This window comes from Heterocephalus glaber, unplaced genomic scaffold (genome assembly GCF_053883595.1).
Source record: "Heterocephalus glaber isolate CG9 unplaced genomic scaffold, H.glaber_assembly_v1.0 deba00000676, whole genome shotgun sequence".
In the NCBI taxonomy this organism is placed as follows: Eukaryota; Metazoa; Chordata; class Mammalia; order Rodentia; family Bathyergidae; genus Heterocephalus; species Heterocephalus glaber.
The window spans coordinates 337,178-358,700 of record NW_028258156.1 but is presented as its reverse complement, the minus strand read 5'-3'; the positions used below and the strand labels follow the sequence as shown (position 1 = coordinate 358,700).

The 21,523-nt window shown below is 41.1% G+C and overlaps 1 protein-coding gene across 2 annotated transcripts in view; it reads left to right on the top strand.

Moving 5' to 3' along the window:
- Znrf2 (zinc and ring finger 2) overlaps positions 1-10,982 on the top strand; it is a 148,224-nt gene extending 137,242 nt beyond the window's left edge. Inside the window, exons 6-7 of one of the 2 annotated variants that reach the window (XR_015449308.1) lie at positions 109-265; positions 976-10,982. The gene's annotated coding sequence lies outside the window, so the exon portion shown is untranslated. Of the gene's footprint in view, positions 1-108 lie in introns of both variants that reach the window. The other variant, XR_001183124.3, reaches the window with a different exon arrangement.
- Positions 10,983-21,523: the final 10,541 nt, after the last annotated feature.

Sequence of the window (21,523 nt, the reverse complement as noted above, 5' to 3'; positions counted from 1 at the left end):
TTTTTCTTGATTGTCCTTAGATTTTTTCTTAGACAGCTTGAGTGTGCTTGAAGTCTTTACCAATTGTGACAGCCATAATTCTGGCCCTTCTCTTCCATCTTCATCTAGATCCTGATTGTTGAACACAGAAAAGGCCATGTCCAGCAATTGAGTCATAAGGGTCCAGGGCCTATCTGAAGATTTTGTAATTTATGCTGAATATCTGGGGCTGACTAATGAAAAGATGTCCCCTCAGTGCCTGTCCCTGCTTGGAAGATAGATCTAGGTTTGTATATTTGTAAAAAGTTTCTACTAATCAACTATGAAAGACAGCTGGATTTTTCTCTTTGCCCTGTGTGATCTCTCTCACCCTTTCATAATTAACAAATTTCTCAATGCAAGTTTTTATTCCCATGAAAAGTGTATTATCATGTTAGACATCATTCATAGTCCATCATTAGGTATTATAGTTCCAGTTTTGTTCTTTCAAAGGGACAGCTTCTTCAGAGTGATTCCTTTTTCTTTTTAAAAATATATTGTTAATCCACATAGCTCTTAGCCACTTCTAGGATTCTTTGATTTTCATCTGGTGTACAGCAAGCAGCCAAGATGATTTTGACATCTTGCTACAATAGGTCAAAAGTGAGGATCAAAGTTTGAAACTCATCTGCAAATCTACTAGGATCCTCCAAAAGTCAGCCTAGCCATTCTTTGCATTATTGAATATCTGCACCTGAAAAAGGGACCTGGACTCAAGTAGTCCCCTCTGCTCCTGGGACCTCTCAGGAGCAGGACAAGTTTTAAGTTAGAGGTGGAGAAGCACCACTCTGAGTACATCCTGGGGAGATTAAAGCTGTCTGAGGGGGCTAAGGAATGTTGAGTTTCTCTGGGGCACTAGTCTGGTAGAGTTCCTGAGTCACTTAAAGGGAAGGGAACTGATTTACCAGCCTGAAGATTATAAGGAGACCTCACAATATGGTTGTCTTCATTAAACAGATGGGAGACACACATATTCCCTTGAGAGACAGGTGAGGATCTGAGGACAGGATCATCAATGATAGCATTGCCCTCTTCCTCAGGAGCCACTCTAAATATCATAGTTTTGTGGGCTTTCCAGGGATAAAGCAATAAAAACCTATCTTTATGTCACCTTTCTTGTCTTTTGTGGAAATGAGCTAACTGAAAAATAGTATCATAATTTAAACTGCCATCCAGTACCCATCACTCTCCATTCTCTAACTTATACTGAGTTCAAACTCTATTGTAAGTAATTCCTTTTTCAAATTGTCAGGGTCAAACCATTCCCACTGATCAAGGATATGGTCTGGTGGCAAGGTCAGTGGGGTCTGTGGGATGCTATTCATGGTGTTTCCTATGATTCATCCTGGGGTCTATGGAGAGAGAGAACTAGGTGTGGAGTTCTTTAGATGGCATCCCATGCAGAAGGAGGACACCCATTGAGTTCACAAAGCATTCCTTGTGAGACTCAGATACTTAATAAGCAGCCATCTCTGCTTGAAGCTCTGTCAGAGGCACCAGTGCTTCACTAGAAAAGTGGGGCCTTTTGGACTCTCTTAGCCTTAGGACTCCCCATACTGTGGCTTACTAACTCCTTAGGCAGAAGAGTGAAGCCCTCTAAGGGCTCCCTTAGAAACTCTCATGAGATCGGGGTGAAGACCCCCATCCAGACACTTCCTTAGCCACTTGAGAAACAGATCTTTTAAGAGATTAGGGTGGAGTCCCCCCAGGCTCCCTTAGAAAGGGAGTCTCTAGAGAGAGTCCCTAGAGAGAAAGATAGAGCAACCCCTAAGACTTCCTTAGAAACTCACAAGAGATTAGGGTAGAAGCCTTCAGTGGGCTCCCATAGCCACTTGAGCCCAGGAGGTCAGGGTGGAGCCCACTCTGGGGCTCCCTTAGAAAACTCTTAAAAGAGATCAGGGTGGAGCCCTACTTGGGGGCTTCCTTAGACATCTGAGAAACAAAATCCCTTGCATTTACCCCAATAATAAAAACCTTTGGTACTTTCTGTAAGGAATTAGTAATAGAAGCTTCTTTTAAGAAAAAGTTAAAAAAAAAGAAAAAGAAAAAGAAAACTTACAGAGTATGAAGTACAAAATGGCTCTGTTTTTGCATACAATCACATGAGTTGACCTTTACTGCCTGTTCCTTTGTTTTTCTTAGGTCATCAGGCATATGTTTCTAAATTACCTGAATTTTTGTTAGAGGAAATAAACAGGGAAGGGATCTAACCCAATTCAGAAGATAAGAAGGGAGGAGGCCCATATATTCCCTAAAATTGGAGGTTTAGCTCTTTATCTATAAGGATGAGATTGCCTGGTGACCATGAGGTCAGCTTAAAAGAAGAGAAAATGATGAATAAAAAGGACAGAACCATACAACTGACCCACATAACCAACTAAAATTATCAACAAACATGGCAGAATCCATGTGGCCAACTCACAGGATAAACCAAAGGGTGAATCAAAATGGCCACCCAATATGGTAGAATCCGGGTGGCTGATCTACAGGATGAACCAAAATGATCAACGCATGTGACTAACTCACATGATGAACCAAATGATGGAAAGGTAGACTGGTATGAAATAAGGCCTTAAAAGGATACCCAGACATAAAAGGCTTTCTAGGATAAAGGCACTGATGAAAATTTGAGCACAAAAAGGGATAAACTGGGATAGGTGACTACTCAAGAGACCTAGTTAGCAATAGCCTTTTTTCTTTTGAGACAAGGTCTCACTATGTAGCCCAGGTTGGCCTCAATGACCTCATGTCAATCCTCCTGCCTCAGCTTCCCGAGTGCTGGAATTACAGGCGTGTGGCTCTGTGCCCAGCTATAATAGCTATTTTGCCAAAAGAATGAGAAAGCTAAGAACAGTAATATGGAGAAGAGAATCATGAGGACAAAAAGGCATAGTAAACTCTAGACTACACATATAGAACCTGAACAATGTGTTCTGAGACTGGGTTAATAACTGCCTCTGTTCACAGCTCTTTACTGACTTGATTCCTCAATGAGTGACCAAAAATAGGAAAGAGAAGAAAGAAAAGGGGAAATAAACTTGAGGGAAACCTGTGGGCCTCTTACCAGCTGAGAAAAACACAGAGGCCACGCATTTCTCCTCCCTGCCTCCCACTATGGGACACACTAGGAAAATGTTCCTGGAGCCATGAGAAAACTTCCTGAGTTTCCCCGCTTCCATTAATTTTACCACCATATGATTCCCTGCTCTCCCCAATAGCCAAAATAGATGTGAGCCCTCCAAAGGATGAAAGCCCATCTGGGAGAGAAGGAATAAGAAGGGGATTGGAGCTTTCTCCTAGGGGAGAGAGAGAGAGGGAAAGGAAAAAACAAAAAACCCTACCATGGCTGTAGATTTTAGAGAGAAACAAAATGATGCCTAAAGACCTTACCTTCTGCCTGGCTCACCAAATATGTCACCGGGTTTTTGGGTGCTGGAGTGTCTTTCTAGAGGTGATTTCTAGGTTCTTTCTGTCCTGAGCAAAGAATTGGTCAAGACAAATACGAAAGGTATTGAGTGAGGTTTTACATTTATTAAAGGTATGAAAAGAAAAGAAACATGCTTTGCAGAGTGAGTTTGAGCCAAATAAAGTAGGAAAAGAAGTACACTATGTAGTGTGAAAGTAGACCACTGTGAAAGAGAGTGGCCACAAGGAAATGTCTTTTGTATCTTCCACTCCTCAGGTTGACATCAGGTCTAGGCCATCATATCAAAAACCTGATTGGGTCCTCATAAGAAGAATGGAGGATAATGCTTTCTGATTGGTTCTGCATGCAGGGCTTTGGAAACTGTTCTGCACATGTGTCCTAGACCTTTGTGATTGATAGTTCAGCTTGCCACACCCTGATCTGCTGCCTCATTATTACTTGTCAAGGCCATTTTTCCCTTACTAATGAACTGGACTTGGAGATAACATACTAATTAAAAAAGAACAACAACAAAAATAAGAGTATTTTGTTATATAATTCTAGACTTGATTCACATTTTCTTCTGGGCACATAGCTAAAATCTATTTTCTTTCTTTCTTTTTTTTGTTTTTTCCAGTGCTAGGGATGGAACTCAGGACTTTGCGCTTGCCAGGCAGGCACAGTACCTCTGAGCTACATCTCAGGCCCCACTTTTCTTTTTTTGCTACTGGAAATGGAACTCAGGACCTTGTGCTTTGCAAGGTGAAAATCTATTTTCCAGCTTTCTGTGGTATGTGTCCAGAAGAAAATATGAGTCAAGAAATAGAGGCATTTTTCCATTTTATAAAATACATCTTACAAGAAGGAATGACTAGTTCTCTTCTCAGCCTCTTATTTTGTTCTATGACCTAGAAGATCTCTTAGATAATTGACATTCTGCCCAAATACCTTTAATATATATATGACTATCCTGAAGACTATTGTCTCTATCGAGTAGGCAGATCATTATTTTTGTAGTCCTCATGATTTTTCCTCATATGTTCCCTCCTGAGACTCTGTTAGATATGATGATGCTTGAGTAAAACATTTCCCAAATAACTTCATCTTTCTTTGGGTGACAGAATGCAAAAAGGTAGGGAAAGTGGTCCAGCAATTATTATAGCAAGAAAAGGTGTAGTGAGTTCATCAACCCAATCATGTTCTTGATTTTTGTATCATCTTAGCCATTTCTCTTAAAATCAAAAAGATCTTAACCAATGCTATTGTGAACTGAAATTCCCCAAAGAAGCCATGTTTATGTTGAAGAAGCTGCAGATTGACATTGGCTGAAAGAACATTGTGATTGTGATGAGCTTGAATGTTGCAGATAAAAACTAAAGTTAACTTGGACTATCTTTAGCCCTTTTAATAGCCATTTTCCATCAACCTCTGTATCTGACCTAACATCCTGACTGCCAGATAAAATTGTTAGAATGTATGATAAACCTGCCCTGTAGTCACTATGAGCCCTGAAGCTAAGAAGATGGTAAAAGTAACATCTGAATCCTGTAAAAAATTTCACAGGATTGTAAAGATGATAAAGATAGCATCTGAATACTGTGGAAGAACTTTCCCCACCTTTCTGTATCCACCTTCTTGATGACCCCTCATACATTTGTTTTATGACTTCAAAAGCTCATGTAACCTTTCACAGTGGACCATGTCATTCAGGGTAGGTAACGTGAATCTGTTTTCCCAGGCCATAGTCACTCATATTTGGCTTAGAATAAACTTTTTCCCTGTTTCCTTTAAAATAGTGTTGTTATTTTATTTCAACCCTGTTCAGTGTAACACTTTAGTTACATAAAGTTTCCAGTGAAACAGAACATTATAACTAAAACAGTTTGGACAATCCATTCCCATCACCCTCTTTCTTGTTGAATTCCTAAGCCAAGATGGATCCAGTCTTTTCTGTGTCCTATTTTTCTTTCTTTTTTAATGGAAATTTTCAAATGTGTACAAAAGTGGAAAGAACCACATAGTGGATATACCCAATGCATCCCATAAATTCTGGTATGTTATACTGGCTTTATGGTTTGATTCTAGGAACTGTCTAATTTGTTCTGTGACCCATGGATTATTCAAGAGAGTATTTAAGTTCCATGTATATGCATAATTTCTGTGGTTTCTTTTGCCATTGATTTCTAGTTTCATTGCACTATTGAGACAGGAGTTCAAGGAGTGGCAAAGCTTGCTGGGGAAGTAGATGTGACCTGTTAATTACAAGATCCTAGACAGAACAGTTTCCAAAGCTCTGCATGTGGACTTCTCACAAGAACTCAAGCAAGTTTTTGATAAGATAGCCTTGCCTAATGTCAGCCTGAGGACAGGCCACATTGAGTTTTTGCCACTGTGTTTGCTCTTGCATGGTGGCCCACCCTACACTGTAGGGCATAATTTTTTTCCCTACTTTTACTGGCCCAAACTCGCTCTGCAGAGCCTGTTTCTTTTCCTACCTTTAATAAATCTTTGTTACCTTTTGTGCTTGTCTTGACCAATTCTTTGCCTAGGACAGAAAAAACCTAGAAACCCCCTCCAGAAGGAGTCTCCAGCACCCTAAAACCCAGTAACACTAAGATCTGATAATATGCATGAAATAATTTTTTTGCATGAAATAATTTTGATTCTTTTGCATTTACTTAAGCACGCTTTATGGGCTAGCATATGATCTATTTTTTTTTCTATTTGACCTATTTGTGATAATGAGGTATTGGGGTTCCTTACTGTAATTGTGTTGATGTTTATCTGTTCTTTTGTGTCCAGTAATATTTGTTTTATGAAACTGGGTGTGTGGTATTTGGTGCATATATCTTTATAATAGTTATCTCTTCCGTTGAATTGTTCCCTTAACCCACATGTAGTAATCATCTTTGTGTCTTGTGATCAGTTTTGGATTAAAGTCCAATTTGTCTGAAAATAGGATACCTATTCCTGCTTGTTTTGGGGACACAATGAATAAGAGGTTTATAGTTGTAAATGCCCACATCAGAAAGAAGAGTATGCCTATATAAATAACCTAAAGTGGGCCTCAAGGCAGTAGAAAAGCAAGAACAATACAAATTCAAAGCTAGTATAAGAAAGTAAATTTTAAATAATAAAGATCAGAGCAGAAAATTATGAAATTGAGACTAAAAAAATAATACAAAGAATCAATGAATCTAAGACCTGGTTCTTTGAAAGAGTAAACAAAATAGACAATCCCTTAGCCAGTCAGACCAAATAAATAAATAAATAAATAAATAAATGGAAAAGATTCAAATCAATGCAATTAGAAATGAATAAGGCAGGGGCCAGGGATTTAGTGCAGTGGCACTGGTGCCTGCCTGCCTGCCTTGCAAGTGCAAAGTTTTGAGTTCAATACCCGGTACAAAAAAGAAAAGAAAAGAAAAGAAATGAATAAGGCAAAAATCACAATAAACACTGCTGAAATCCAGAAGATTATTAGTAACTACTTTGAGAACCTGTACTCCAATAAGTTGGGCAACTCAGAAGAAATTACAATTATTATTAAAGATACATGTGAATTACCAAAACTGAACCAAGAAGATATAAAAACCCTGAATAATCCAGTAACAGCTAATGAAATTGAAGCATTAAAACAAAATAAAACCTACCAACTAAGAAAAGCCCAGGATGCAATGGATTCACTGCTGAATTCTACAAGAATTTTAGGGAAGGCCTAACACTCCTCAAACTCTTTAATAAAATTGAAAGGGAATGGGTACTTCCAAAGTTCTTCCTAGAAACTAGCATTACCCTCATTCCAAAATCAGAAAAGGACCCAACTGAAAAAGAGAACTACAGGCTTATCCTCTTTAATGAACATAGATGCAAAAATCCTGGCAAACAATACAGTGAATCATCAAAAAGAACGTACATCGGGCCGGGGATTTAGCTCAGTGGTTCCACCGCCTGCCTCCCAAGCGCAAGGACCCGAGTTCAATTCCTGGTACCAAAAAAAACAAAAACAAAAACAAAAGATCATACATCATGACCAAGTAGGATTCATCCTAGGGATGTAAGGATGGTTCAACATACACAAATCAATAAATGTATTATATTACACAAACAGAAGCAAGGACAAAAATCACATGATCATCTCAATAGACACAGAAAAGAATACTGTTAGTATTTTGATTGGGATTTCATTAAACCTGTGTATCAATTTTGGAAGTATGGCTATTTTGACAATATTTGTACTGCCTCTAGTAACAGGATATCTCCCAATTTTCTGATGTACTCTTCAATTCCCTTTTCCAAAGTGCTATAGTTTTCATTGCAGAAGTCTTTCAGTTCCTTAGGTTAATTTGTTTGTATTTAATTTTTCTTGTTGCTATTGTGAATTGTATTTTTTTCCTAATTTCATTCCCAGTGGGTTCATTATTAGTGTACAGGAATGCTACTGATTTCTTTGCATTAATTTAGTAGACTGGTATATTACTGCATTTGGTTGTTAATTCTGAGTCTTTGGTGTATTTTGGGTGGTCTTCTATGTAAAGGATCAACTCATCGCAAATAATTTGACTTCTTCCTTTCCTATATATTTATTTTCCTGCCTAATTGCTCTTGCTAATGTTTTGAGCACTATGTTGAATAGAAATGGTGATAGTAGATATCCTTGCCTTGTTCCTGATCTTAGAAGGAAGGCTTTTGGGTTTTACCCATTTTATATAATGTTAGCCAGTAGGTTGTGACTGGTTTTTACCAGATTGAGATGAGGTCTTTCTATGTCTATTTTCTTTTGTGGCTGTTGGATTTTGCAATCTTAGTAAAATACCAACAGCCTTCCTCATGGAACTAAAGAAAATAATCCTAAAATTCATATGGAAACAGAAGAGACCTAGAATAGCAAAAGCAGTCCTGAGCAACAAGATCAAAGCAGGGGATATCAGAATGCTGGACTTTAAATTATACTACAGAGCTGTAGTGATAAAAACAACATGGTATTGGCAAAAAAAGAAAAGATATGTGGATTGGTGGAACAGAATAGAGGATGCAGAAACAACTCCAGGCATATTTAGCTCTCTAATCTTTGATAAAGGGACCAAAAATGTATGCTAGAGGAACGAGGAAAGAAAGCCTCTTTACCTAATTTGCTGGGAAAACTGGCTGTTCACATGCAGAAGATTGAAGCTAGACCCTATCTTTCACCATGTATTAAAATAAAATAAAGGTGGAACAAGTATCTAAATGTTAAAACAGAAACACCCAATCTGGTGGAAGATAAAATAGGTAAAACTTTTGAAGACATAGGCATAGGCAAAGACTTTCTGAACAGAACCTCAATGACACAAGAAATAACACCAAGAATCAGCAAATTAGATCATATCAAATTTAAAAGTTTCTTCACAGCAAAGGAAACTGTTGGGGACCAGGCTACATGATTTAGGTCCTGCAGTCTCAAGGCCAATGTTATTTGCTTTAGGAATAGGGAAATATGTGCAAGGTTGCAGGTTTCCTGGCTGTGTGGGAAGAGCTTAAATCAGCACTCCTCAGGCAAGATAACATCTGCTGAGAACAATGCAAAAAAAAAAAAAAAAAGCAGGATTCTGGGTATGAAGAAGGACTTAATCCCCATCAATTTATTCCCTTTGTGAGGATTAACTTGTTCCTCATTTTTTTTTTTTTTTTTGCACCATTCTTACTGCAGTCACTGTTCCAGGAAAAGTACACTACTCTACCCGCTGTGTTTCTTGCTGGCTAATAAAAGCAGGTCCACCCTGGAGTTTATCAAGCTTGTCCACTAGAGGCAAGCTCCTCCCAAACCCCCTTATACCTTTAATATTGTCTCTGTCTATATTCCCAGTTGTCCCCCCTACAGGTATCCAAAGGTCTGATCAGCTCCCAGCAGGAAACAACCAATAGAGTGGAGAGATAACCTACAGAATGGGAAAAAACAAATTTTGCCAGCAATTCCTTGGACAAAAGACTAATATCTAGAATATATAAAGAACTAAAAAAAATTAGACCCCCAAAATAAAATATCCAATCAAAAAAATGGCAACTGAAATGAACACACTTCTCAGAGGTACAAATGGCCAATAAATACATAAAGTGTTCAACATCTCTGGTCATTATAGAAATGCAACTTAAAATGACATCACTATTCCACCTTACTCCAAAAAGCATTGGTATCATCAAAAAATCAAATAACAAATGCTGGCAAATGGGGGAAAAAGGAGCTCTTATACATTGTTGGTGGGAAGGTAAACTAGTACCACCATTATGGAAATCAGTATGAAGATTCCTCAAAAAACTAAAGCTAGAAATTCCATTTGACCCATCTATTCCTCTTCTAAGTATCTTCCCAAAAGGGGTAAAGACCTCATATTACAGCAATACATGCATACCCACACAGCATATCCATATAACGCAAATGATAATAGTGAAATTTTTGAAGTGGTCTCTATGCCTATTGACAGATGAATGGATAAAGAAAATGTGGCATTTATATACAACAAGGTACTACTTTCCCATAAATCAGGATAAACTTGAGCCTATTGTAGGAAAATGGATGCACCTTGAGACCATAATGTTAAGTGAAATATCAGGCATACAAGCTTAAATATTGCATGGTTTCTCTTATATGAGAAACCCAAAATATAAATAAAGAGTAAAATAAAAGATAATATGAAATAGGGAGATAGGTCTATAGCAAAAAGGAAGGGAACCTGTTATGGCTTGTGTCTAGATGTTGCCTCAAAGCTTCATGCAGTCTTTTTTCAGAAGTGGCTGAATCTGGTGTGATTGATTCTTGGTCCAGTGCTAGGCCCTAGGATTAAGGGTGTGAGTGCTACCCGCCCCGCAAGTAATCTGAATAAGATAAAAGGGGCAGGAAAAAAAAGCTGTTAAGGTCTCTTGTTGCTTTTGCTGCATTCCACTGCCATGAACTGTTGCCCCTCTGCCATGTGCCACCCTGCCTTGGAGCTAGCCAACTGTGGACTAAAACCTCTACAAACTGTGAGCTAAGTAAACCTTTCCTCTTATAACTTCGGGTGTCGGGTATTTTGTCTCAGCAATGAGAAAATTAACTAAGACATGGAGAGAAAACATGGAGATAGAAGAAGGAGAAGGAACGGGAAAGAGGAAGGGGAAATAAAAATGAAATTCCATGTAACCAACCTCCTAACTTCAGCAATTATCAACTCACAGCCAATGTTGTTATTTGTACTCTTCACTTCCTTTCCCCAATGTGTTTAAAATGTGTTACTTTAAAGCAAAACCCTGATACCATTTCACTCACAAATACTTCAAGATATAAATGCTATCTATCTATAAAAGAAAAGGAAAGGACTTTGAAAACATAACCACAATACCATTATCATGCATTTTAGATGAGCATGTAAAAGGTGTGTCTGTAATTACAGAGATGAAGCACAGACATAAGTGGGCATATAACATGGAAGAGTTTCATCTCTAAAGACCTGGAGGAGATTGAAGTTTGTAGGTCTTCCTTTGATGTTGAAAACTACATCTTATCTCTCAATCCTTGTAATAAATCTTTTTTGATTACACTGTTTTCAGGTGGATTTTTGTGACTTAAAATTAGAAGTGTCGGGGCCAGGGATTTAGCTCAGTGGTGCCACCGCCTGCCTCGCAAGCACAAAGTCCTGAGTTCGGTCCCCGATACCAAAAAAAAAAAAAAAAATTTCCTAAAATTAGAAGTGTCATTGTAATGAATTCCTCTGAATTTGTCCTCCCTTGAAATTACCTCCATTTCCCCTTCTCTTTTGTCCTTCCACCCTCCCTATGCCTTTAGCCCAAGAGAAATCCCACCTAGTGGTGGGTTAACTGCTAACCTTTTTTTGATTTACAGAACCCTGATGGCCTTTGAAACATCCTTCCTCAGTACAGTACCTGGCCACAGCCAGTTGAGAGAGATTGTCATGGGTTGGTGACAACACAGTACCTTGCTGAAATACCTTGCCCAGCTGCAGGCTCACTGCCTCCTCCCCTACCATAAGAACCTTCTGTGCTCCTGAGCCAAGCTGGGAAGATAGAGCTAAGCCCTGTTCTTCAGGGCTGGCTTTGAATATATCTGATTCCTTCCTACCAGCACTCATCTAGGTATGGAACAGCTAGAACCTTTGAGTCCAGTAGCATCCAGAATCTGGATAGTTTGGGGTTACCTTAAGTCTCTCTGTACTCTCTGATTTGTTTCTCAAACCATTTAGTTTAGCTGTAATAGTAATGTTGATATTATTAACACCTATCACACAGTAAACACTCTCATTATAAAATATAGAGGTCTAACTACATTTAATCCTCACAACCACCCAATCAAAACTGTAATTTCCCTGTCTTTGCAGACAGAGAAATGAAATTCTGTCTACATTAGATAATTTTTACAGGTTTCCCAGTTACAGTAATAAGTACGGAATGGTAGTCCCACCCAGATCTTTCTGGTGGCCAGCCTGTGTTGCCATAGGCCATGCTGCAGCTGACAGACATGATCTTTGTTTCCTAAAAATCCAATTAAGTTTTGTAGCATCAAGCTGTCTGCTCATCTTCCTAGGAACATAGCTGCTCCTTTATTACAGTCAGGCTTGATCATACACTTGGATTCTAGCTGTGGAATGTAAGTAGAAGAGAAATGTCCAATTTCTTGGCTGGGCACAATAAAACTTCCTGTCTTCTGCCCTCTATGCTCTCTTTACTTCTGCTCTCTGGTTGGCATTGCCAAAGGTGACCTTGGAAACCAAACATTTGACAGCAGAAACTAACAGCCTGAGTCCCCATGTGACAGCAGGGACCAGAAAGGCCCTACTGCCCATCTGAAACCTTCTTGGACTCAATATAGGAGCAAGACATAAACTTTATTATGTTTAAGCCATTGCATCTTTAGGGGCATGTTTATTGTATCTGTAAGTTTTAAGTACCGTTTCAATTATCCTCTGCTGGGGTAACAGAGTGCTCCAGAAAGTTAGAAGCTTAAAACCACAGTCAGTCTTAATTAATGCTTGATTATGTGGGTCAGAAATTTGAGCTCTTGCCTGTACTTGTTCTGGCAGCTACAACCAGCAGGTGAATCCTCTGGGGGTTTGTTGGTCTGACATTACCTCACTCACATGTCTGGGAAACGTGCTGGCTGCTGGCTGCACTGCGCCTCCAGCAGGCTTGCTGAGCTTATTCACATGGTGCTAGAAGGCAGCAAGAGAGGGCACATCCCAATCTTCAAATACTTTCTGTGCTCTCTTTGCATTGTGTTTGCCAGTGTGCCATTATCCAGTGTAAGTCACACAGATAGAGGGAAATTTGGTTAATCAAGGTCCATTTGTATAGTAATCTACCATACATAATACACAAGCTCAAATTAGGTGGATCTTTCACATATATGTAATATATACATAGTTAAATTAAATTTAATAGTTAAATCCAATCACAAGCTATTTTTATAATCCCTGGATCAAGTTCTAATATCAGTGTTAGGTATAATAAAAATCAGTAGCTTTTTTTAAAAGTACTTTTCAGGTCTGTATATGAGAATAAGATATTTGCCAGTTGCTACGATTTGGATGTGGTTTGCCCCTCCGAGTGATGGTGGTGGGAGGTGGTGTGGAACCTTTAAGATGTGGGGCCTAACAGGGCCTTCATCACTGGGAGTGTGCCCTTGGAAGGAGATTAAGGTAGTTCCTGTGGGCCCTGAGTTCTCAAGAGGGTTGTTTGAAACGAGGTCTGGGCCGGGCACCACAGTGCAAGCCTGTAATTCCAGTTACTCAAGAAGCTGAGGCAGGAGAAATGCAAGTTTAAAACCAGCCAGGCCAATTTAGCAATACCCTGTTTCAAAATAAAATAATAAAGAGGGCTGGGATGTAGCTTAGTCGTTCTTGGGTTCAATTCCCCAGTTTCAGGGGACAAAAAGAGCAGGCTACCTGGCCACTCCTCAGTCTCTTTGGCTTTCCTGACTGGCCATATGATCTTTCTCCTGTACTTGTTACCATCACTGGGACACCGTCTGCTGCAACATTCTCACCAGAGCTGGTGCCATATGTTGAACCTCCAGGATGTCAGTTCCATAAACCTCTTTTCTTTATACAGGCATCCAACTTGAAGTACTTTATTACAGTAATGAAAAATGGACTAAACACAGCAAAATGAAGTTTGACTTTGTTCCATTGTATGTAGGTGGAAGGAATATCAAATTTATCTTTCTAAGGTTGTCCTCTTGCCTCCATGTTGACAAGTGCCATCTTGGTCATATTTTAGGAAGTATTTCACTCTCCCTAAAGTCAGGGGACCTGAAGTGGTGCCCAGAAGACATGGACTTACCATCTTTCTTCACTCCAAAATGCTGTGCTTGAGTCGCCTTCTCTTTTCTAACAAAAATTACAGTGGACATGTGCTGTACTGCAGTGGTCTGAGTCCAGGGCTCTTTCCTTCTGAAAGGATCCTCTGCTGTGAGTAGTGCTGGGGGATGGGCAGTACCATGCCTCAGTTCCCACTAGGCTGGCTGTGCACTGACTTGCTTTCACAACCTCTTAGCACAGAGATGGTGAGGCTTGTAGAGCTTTCAGTGATACAGACAGCCTGATATGGTACACTGCCATGAGTTTGCCACCACGCTCCTAGGAGGTTACAACAGAGTTTAAGCAGGTGGAGTGGCCCCTACCTGGTGCTTCCCAGACCCATCTGTGCTGTGGTCCATGCTCCAATTTACAATAGTCAGGCTTTTAGCAGCCACTGGGCCTTTGCCTGTGCTGTCCCATCTTTCTAGCCTGGCACTGTGCCCCTGATTCCAAGGGAGATCCAAGTATGTTAGGATAGACTTCAAAACCCTTGTACCTGCCATGAGCCACACAGCATAGGGTCCAAAGCCTGGGAGAGGGTGGGAAATGAAAAAAATTGGAAAACAGTAAGAAAGATATATACCAAGATTAAGCTTTATAGCTGGGACAAGGTGGGACCATAGCCTGATGAGCTAATGGCCAACTGGTGTCCTGTACACTCTTTATTTATAGTGTAGGAAGGTAGGGTAACTAGTGTCCCGTGGCCCATGTGGCCTAGGCTGAACATGATTATCTTGTGATCAGGGCATGCTCAGAAAAGGAACAAGGATGCATGATATAACTGTCTCTTGGAGCAGTGCCATCCAGGATGTACAACAAACAGACTATGTCTGTTTGACTGTCTAATCTATGGAGGAGAAAGGGAGTAGGGATGAGGCGAAAGGCCATTTTCAGGCTCAGCCTGCGGCATGTACCCATCTTCTAGCATTTATCATGGTTGCAATGTGGCATTAATCTCCCAGATGATTTGATCATCACAAGAAGAGAGGCACAGGACTGCATCCTTGTGTGTAGCTTTGGGAAAGGCGCTCTGCCATGCATCCTAAGCAAGCTTGCATATTATGTGAACTATGCCAGGCCCCGGCCAGTCTTTTCCAGGCTGGCTGCTTCTCAGCAGACACTATGATCGCAGCCAACAGCCATGAGGTGTGCAGGGTCATCTCCCTGTAGCACAGGGAGCAGACTTGCTTACTACTGGCTGTCACATGGCAGGTTCCTCATGCTCAGTGTCCACCAAAGCCACCACCCACTCAGGCCCATCACACTGGACTGTGAGGCTCAGGCATAGAACCTGGTACAAACATGCAGCTGCTCATGCTGCCTGCTGTTCTGCAGATGATCAAGTCTTATGCCTCTGACCCAGGAGGCTTGTGTATTGATGTCTGTGCCAGCATCCATGAAACAGTGACAGTTTAACTCATAAGGGGCAAAAGTCCCAGACATGACACAAGCCATTATCTCCTAGCAGCCAGCACAGTGCTGGCATAAATAGATGCTGAATATTGATTTGTGAGATGAAGGGATGGATGGGTAGATGAACTTTCTCAGATCTTCTGAGAAGGAATCAAACCCTTTCAGAAATGCCAACAGTGTTCTGGAATCATTCTGGGATTATGGGTAAAACAATCAAGGGGACATGAAGATTAATTTGACCTAAAGTCTCTCTGCATTTATGTATCTAATTAGAGTTTTTTTGATCATCCAGTTCCTGCTTTAATATGTAAATTATCTGCCAGGGGTAATGTCACTAGACAATTGCATTTTATTCCCAATTCCTAGATTTGGTATAATGCCCTAATATTTAGCTAGCTTAGTAGTGTATGGGGAGAGCTGGTGTGTGTGTGTGTGTGTGTGTGTGTGTGTGTTTGTGTGTGGTGAAGGATAGGCATCCTAGGGTCTGGGTTCTCTATCCAAATGAGAATTCTAGACATCCTTGAGTCTATAGAAGGGGTGGAAGGGCAGAGAACCCAGGAAATGAGAAAGGGAAGTGGGAAAACAGTGAAGACAAACTTGGCCTCAAGCTCTGCCCACAGGCTGGTGGCAGGAGTTGGGGACACTTCACTGAAATTCTGTGAGGGTGCTGGGGCCCGAGTGCTTCAAACAACAGCTGTTCCTGTTAGGAGAGATTGTTCCTCTTTCACAAATGGCTCTGCGTGTGTGTGTGTGTGTGTGTGTGTGTGTGTGTGTGTGTGTGTGTGTTTATCATAAGCAGTTTTTGCCATAGATTACAACTATTTTCAGGACAGATAAGGGAGTGAAAAGAAAGCATGAGAATGTTAAACATAATGCTATTAATATTTATTGAGTTAAAAGTTAGGGCCGGGGATTTAGCTCAGTGGCACTTCGCCTGCCTTGCAAACACAAGGTCCCAAGTTTGATCCCCGATACTGTCAAAAAAAAAAAAGTTAAATAAACTTTAGACAAATTACTGTCAGAGTGACAGAAAGTTCTCTGGGTTGGTAGGGTGAGAACTTCTAGGGTTGGACTGGATTAACAGTTCTCAATAGGGGATATCACCCCTATGGAGGCAAAAATTTGTTCTTGGGAGACAAAAATGAATTTAGATATTCAATGGTTTGTTACCCATTAGAGGATAAACAGAAACACAGTGTATCTATGGGAGTAAAATTTACTAATGGGAGGGAGATTAGAAAAAAAATACCTGAAGTATCTGGGTGGGTGATAAGGAAAAAATTGAAGCACGGAACTACATGATTCAAGTGGAAAGGTTTTGTTGACCACCAGTGGGTCCTCTTGGAAAATGAATTGGAAACAGGTGCATTATCTTAGCAGAAAGAAAAAGACTTTACACATCACCTAGCAAACAGCCAGTTGGAAACGTAAAAGCAGCAGCTGGCGGCTGGGATGTCCCCCACGGCTGATCAGTAGGTGAAGAGCTTGGCGACTCCATAGAACTTCACAGTGACCAGGCTACCAGGCTGATGGCCAGCCCTGGACATGGCAATGGCAGAGAGTGCAGTCAAGATTCCAGGGATTAACACACTCACTTCCTACCCTCCTGTGCTGATCTGTTCTATTTTCATCTTCCTTTCTGCCGTCCTCTGCTCTCATCCATTTTTACTACAGGCAGGGGAATTGGTAGCAGTGTTAATGAGTGAATGAAACGAAAGCTAGAAAGAGAACCACGCACTGATATGGAAGAAATCACATACAGCCATACAATTTTAGTGTGGAATGCCAGTTACTACATTAATGTGAGTGAAATCAAATCACAATACAAATAGGCATTTGGCTTTCCTGAACCGTGCATCTGGATAAGACTCATTTACCTGGACCTGTGGTTCCTTTGCAAAATAAACATGAAGATAATTTCAAATACAGGAAATGGTTGAGTCTAGTCTTATTCAGCCTTGGAAATGGTTTCTGGTCTCTGAGCCTAAAAATCTGGACTTTATTAACTCAGTTACTCATAACCTAATAAACTTGCAAGGGAGCACTATCTTATCAACCCTGTGGTTATGGCTGGGAAACTCAGGTATAGAAAAGCCCAGTCACTTATCCAAGGTCACAGAGCTACATAGCACTGCAACTTGAACACAGACCTCAGTCCCCAGAGAACTTGCTTAATACTATTTTAATGTGTCCTTGGCCAACTCTGTATTTATTGATGTCTTTGAACTCAATGGATCAGCTGTAGAGTGTTTGCCTAGCATGTGAGAAGCCCTAGTTCAATCCCCAGTACTGAAAAAGAGATGGGAAAAAAAGATAAAATAGTTTTTAGCACATTGCACTTTGGTTTGAGTCTTACTTAAATAGAGCAGTGTGCCCGTCACTAACTCCTGTGCAGAATTGACTCTTGGGTCACTGTATGCAATGGTAATGGATTAATTAGTGGAGACATGCTGGCCTCTGGTGATGAAAATCAAATCCCATGCAACCATCTGCAGCTCCCTGGGACGCACCTACTTCCTTTGGTCAGTCCCATGGCTGGGGTATGGAGGATGCATGGCTGAGATAAATCTGTTGGATGTAAAGAGTCAAAACTTACCGGCCATTCTCCAGGTTGCTCTCATGACCTACAACTGTCATTGAGGCTCATAGACATGACTCCTGAGTCCTGTAGCTTTTAGGATCATGAATGTAGGAGAAAAGGACACTTTCCAAAGAAATACCAAGAACACTAGAAAGACCCCCTTCTGTGTCCTTGGGGAAACAATTCTATTTTGCTTGACCTGTCCTAGCAGCTTGGAATCGTGTTTTAATAGGCTTGGCAGAAAGGTTAATTACAGAATGAACTGAAGGTTGCAAACTCCATCAAAACAGAGAGAAGTAAAACAAGCCAGAAGGCCTTTGTTCCAGTAACATGTGTGACCTTGGGCAGTTTGCTTTTGCTCTCCTGACACCAGTTTTCTTGCAGTTAGAGTGAAGGGCTGGACTGAGTGAGCTTGAAATCCTAGATGTGGCCAGGTGCAACATTTTGCCTTTGCTGAGATCCCCTTCCTAAAGGTTTTGCTTCTTTTTTTTTTTCATTTTATACATATCCTAGTTAATAAGACAAGATACATATTCATTATTTCTAGCTCTCAGTTTCCTGATTCATGAAATAATACCTTCCTCACACGGTGGTGGAAGTAGTTTCCATTTGACCCAGAAGTGGTGGACCCAGTTGGCCTGGTTTGCTTAGGCAAAGCAAAGACACACACACACACACACACACACACACACACACACACACACACACACACACTCTCTCTCTCTCTCTCTCTCTCTCTCTCTAAAGTCTTTAAATCAAGGAAAAATGACTGACAAGGTTCCCAAACCTACACACTACTCATCATCTTATAGAGTACCACTTTATAATACATACTGATGTGTGGGTTAATAACTCTTCCCTGAAGCTGTAGTTGCTACCAATGCCGGTATAGTGATACCCATCTCTCTCTCCCTCTCTCGCTCTCTCTCTCTCTCTCTGTGTGTGTGTGTGCGTGTGTGTGTGTGTGTGTGTGTGTGTGTGTGTGTACACAGTGCCTGGGCACTGTCTAGGCTGAGGGGAATGGAGGGAGTTGTTTTCCTCTTTACAAGGAAAACTGATGGCTTCATGCTGCATTGTTCTTTAACTTCTACCTGCTTCCAAACCATTTATTATAGTCCTAACATAGTTTTGAAGAGACATGGCATGAATCTATGCCTTGATAATCCCACTCCGAAGAAATAACTACAGATATGTTTAATTCCACCAAAATGTTGTCTCTGATAATCACTACCACAGCCAATCTGGAAACATGAATGTCTAGCAATTGGAACATGATAAAGCAAATTCTCAAATTTACAGAATGCGAATGATGATTGCAAAGACTATGTAACAATGTAGGAAAATGTCTGATTACAAGAATTTCAAACATACATTGTAAGTATTAATGAGAAAGATGTGCAGGCAAATCATGAAGGATGATTTGCAAAAATTAAAATAGCTACATTAGTATTGTGTTTTTATATATATTATTTTAAAATTCTTTTAACATTGTGATATTGCTTGTACAACAAAAATAAGTACACTGTGAGAGAGAGCAAAAAAAGGAAAAATTTTTGAGATGTTTTGACATTATTGGCTCCCAAAAGCATCTAAGTAGTCGGGCTGGGGGGATCAAAAACTTGTTTAGCATCATTATACTTATTTTACACTTTCCCATTGTTTTGAATCCTTTTGGTTACAGATCATTTTTCAGGGCCTAGTGCCTCCAGAAGCACTGAGCTGGTTGTGATGCAGCTCCTCTGTCTTCAGGTGGAGAAGATGGTGCTGGGATGGCCCCCACCTGCAGCTCTGCTTCAAGGCCCTATTTTACCCATCTAGGTGGTAACACAGCCTTGGCCTCCTTGCAAGCCAATTCTACTTTCATTAAAATTCCCCTCATGAACCTGTGATTATGGACATGGTTTTACCTTTCAGCTCCCAAGCGAGGCTATTTTCTGTAAGAGAGCAGTTAGTTACTGGAAACAGATGTGTGCCACATGTGGAAATGGACCACAATATTGATGAGCCCAACACTCCTTCCTGATTCAGGAGCTGCAAAGCAGTCAGGACAGCGGCACAACCCGGCTAGGTGGTGGTACTGGCCCCTGCCCTGTTACCTGTTGTGAGTGCCTGTGCTCAGTAAGTCAATACTTAAACAGTAGCACTCTTTGGCGATGATGAAGAACAAATGGCTGTGTTTTTCACTGACAAAGCTAGGATACTGCAGGAAGCTTTATGTCAGATATTTTGGGGTTTTACTTTGAGAACTTCCACTGCCATATTGGGCCTTGTTGGAAAGCCCCTGTGCTTAGGAGTGAGAAGAGAATCAGGAGCTGCACTGAGTGGAGGTGAGAAGATGGGTTTATGACACCTGGTGAGTATGAAGTGGGGCCTCACGCTGGGCCCGGCTGAACACTCCCCAGGACATCTCATTTCTTCCTCTCAGCCACCTCCTGAGTCAGGGCACTTGGAGTTACACTTTTCAAAGAAGGTATTAAGTTTCCAACAGGCCTAGACCTGGCCCAAAGCGCCTAGCTAGGCAATAGCAGACTGGGAGCTTTGTGGCGCTAATTCCACTTCCCCAGTGACTTTACTGGGCTTTTAAAAATAAATTCCAAGTTAGCTTGGTCGTGATGTAAATATAGCTACAAAATAGGGGAGCTTAGTTTCTTTTCCAGAATCAGCCAAGATGTTCTATGTAAAGAAGTAGTCATATACCAAGTTCACAGGGCTCATTTAAAATTCCCATTGTCTTTTTCTTAAACAGGAGAAGCTTCACTTTGTAGTGGAACCCTTTCCAGGAAAGCAGGAGCCTACTTTCAGGTTTATAAGAAGGTAGGAATCTACTTTTCAGCATCTAGAAGACTGAAGTATTGTAAAGAGAATTTAAGCCAATAACCACACAAATCCTAGTCCCCCAGAAGCCACAGTTTTAATTTTGATAGTCTTTAAAAGCAATAGTGTTAGGTAATTTCTGAATGCATTTTAGGCTCTGAAGAGTTTACTTTCAGCTACTTAATCATACCCAAGTGTTGTTCCTGGGAAGTGTGGTTCTCAGTGAGGTTTGCTGGGTCTGCAGTCGGTTCCAAGCAGCCTGGGCCTTCGGCATGCCATGCCATGTGCTTTCCAGACAGACTTACTGCCCAGGTTCTGCACTAAGGAGAGTTGGCACCTCAGAGGGGTATCATTAGGTGACAACACAGCCTGGGCTGGGGAAAAGGTACATGGAAGTAGTCACCATGGCAGTCAGAGCCTTAAAGGGAAATGAAGTCAGACCCTACAGGATTTCCCCCATAACTTCCTGGATGGCACTCTAACAGGCTACCTGCAAAACCAGGCTAAACTCTGGGAGCCCAAAGAGGCTGCTGGAGGACCCTCCTCAATCACATGCTGCCTGTCACCTCAGTGCCGCCTTTTGCCACAGCCCCACCTGGCCCTCCACACAGCAGGAAGAGCTGAAGAAGTCAATGGACCCAGCCTGCAGGACCTACCATGCAGAGCACTGGGGGTGTGCAATTGGGCCGAGCCCACATGTCCTGACCCAACCAGTTCTGATGCATAAGCTCCCTGTATGGATTCAGAGACCAAACAGAGCAGCTCAGATACTGCCTCCACCTCTTCCTGTCCCTTGGTAGGTGGAGAGGTCTGCCAAGGCTCCACCTGATGATGCCCTAGCCTTCCCCTAACAGGGCTCTCCATACAGCACATTACCCAGAACGCCCAATGCAGGATGGGGCTCCAGTTCCTAGTGTGCTTACTCAGCCACATCCCTTCAAAAAACCCCAGATCTGAGCCATTGAG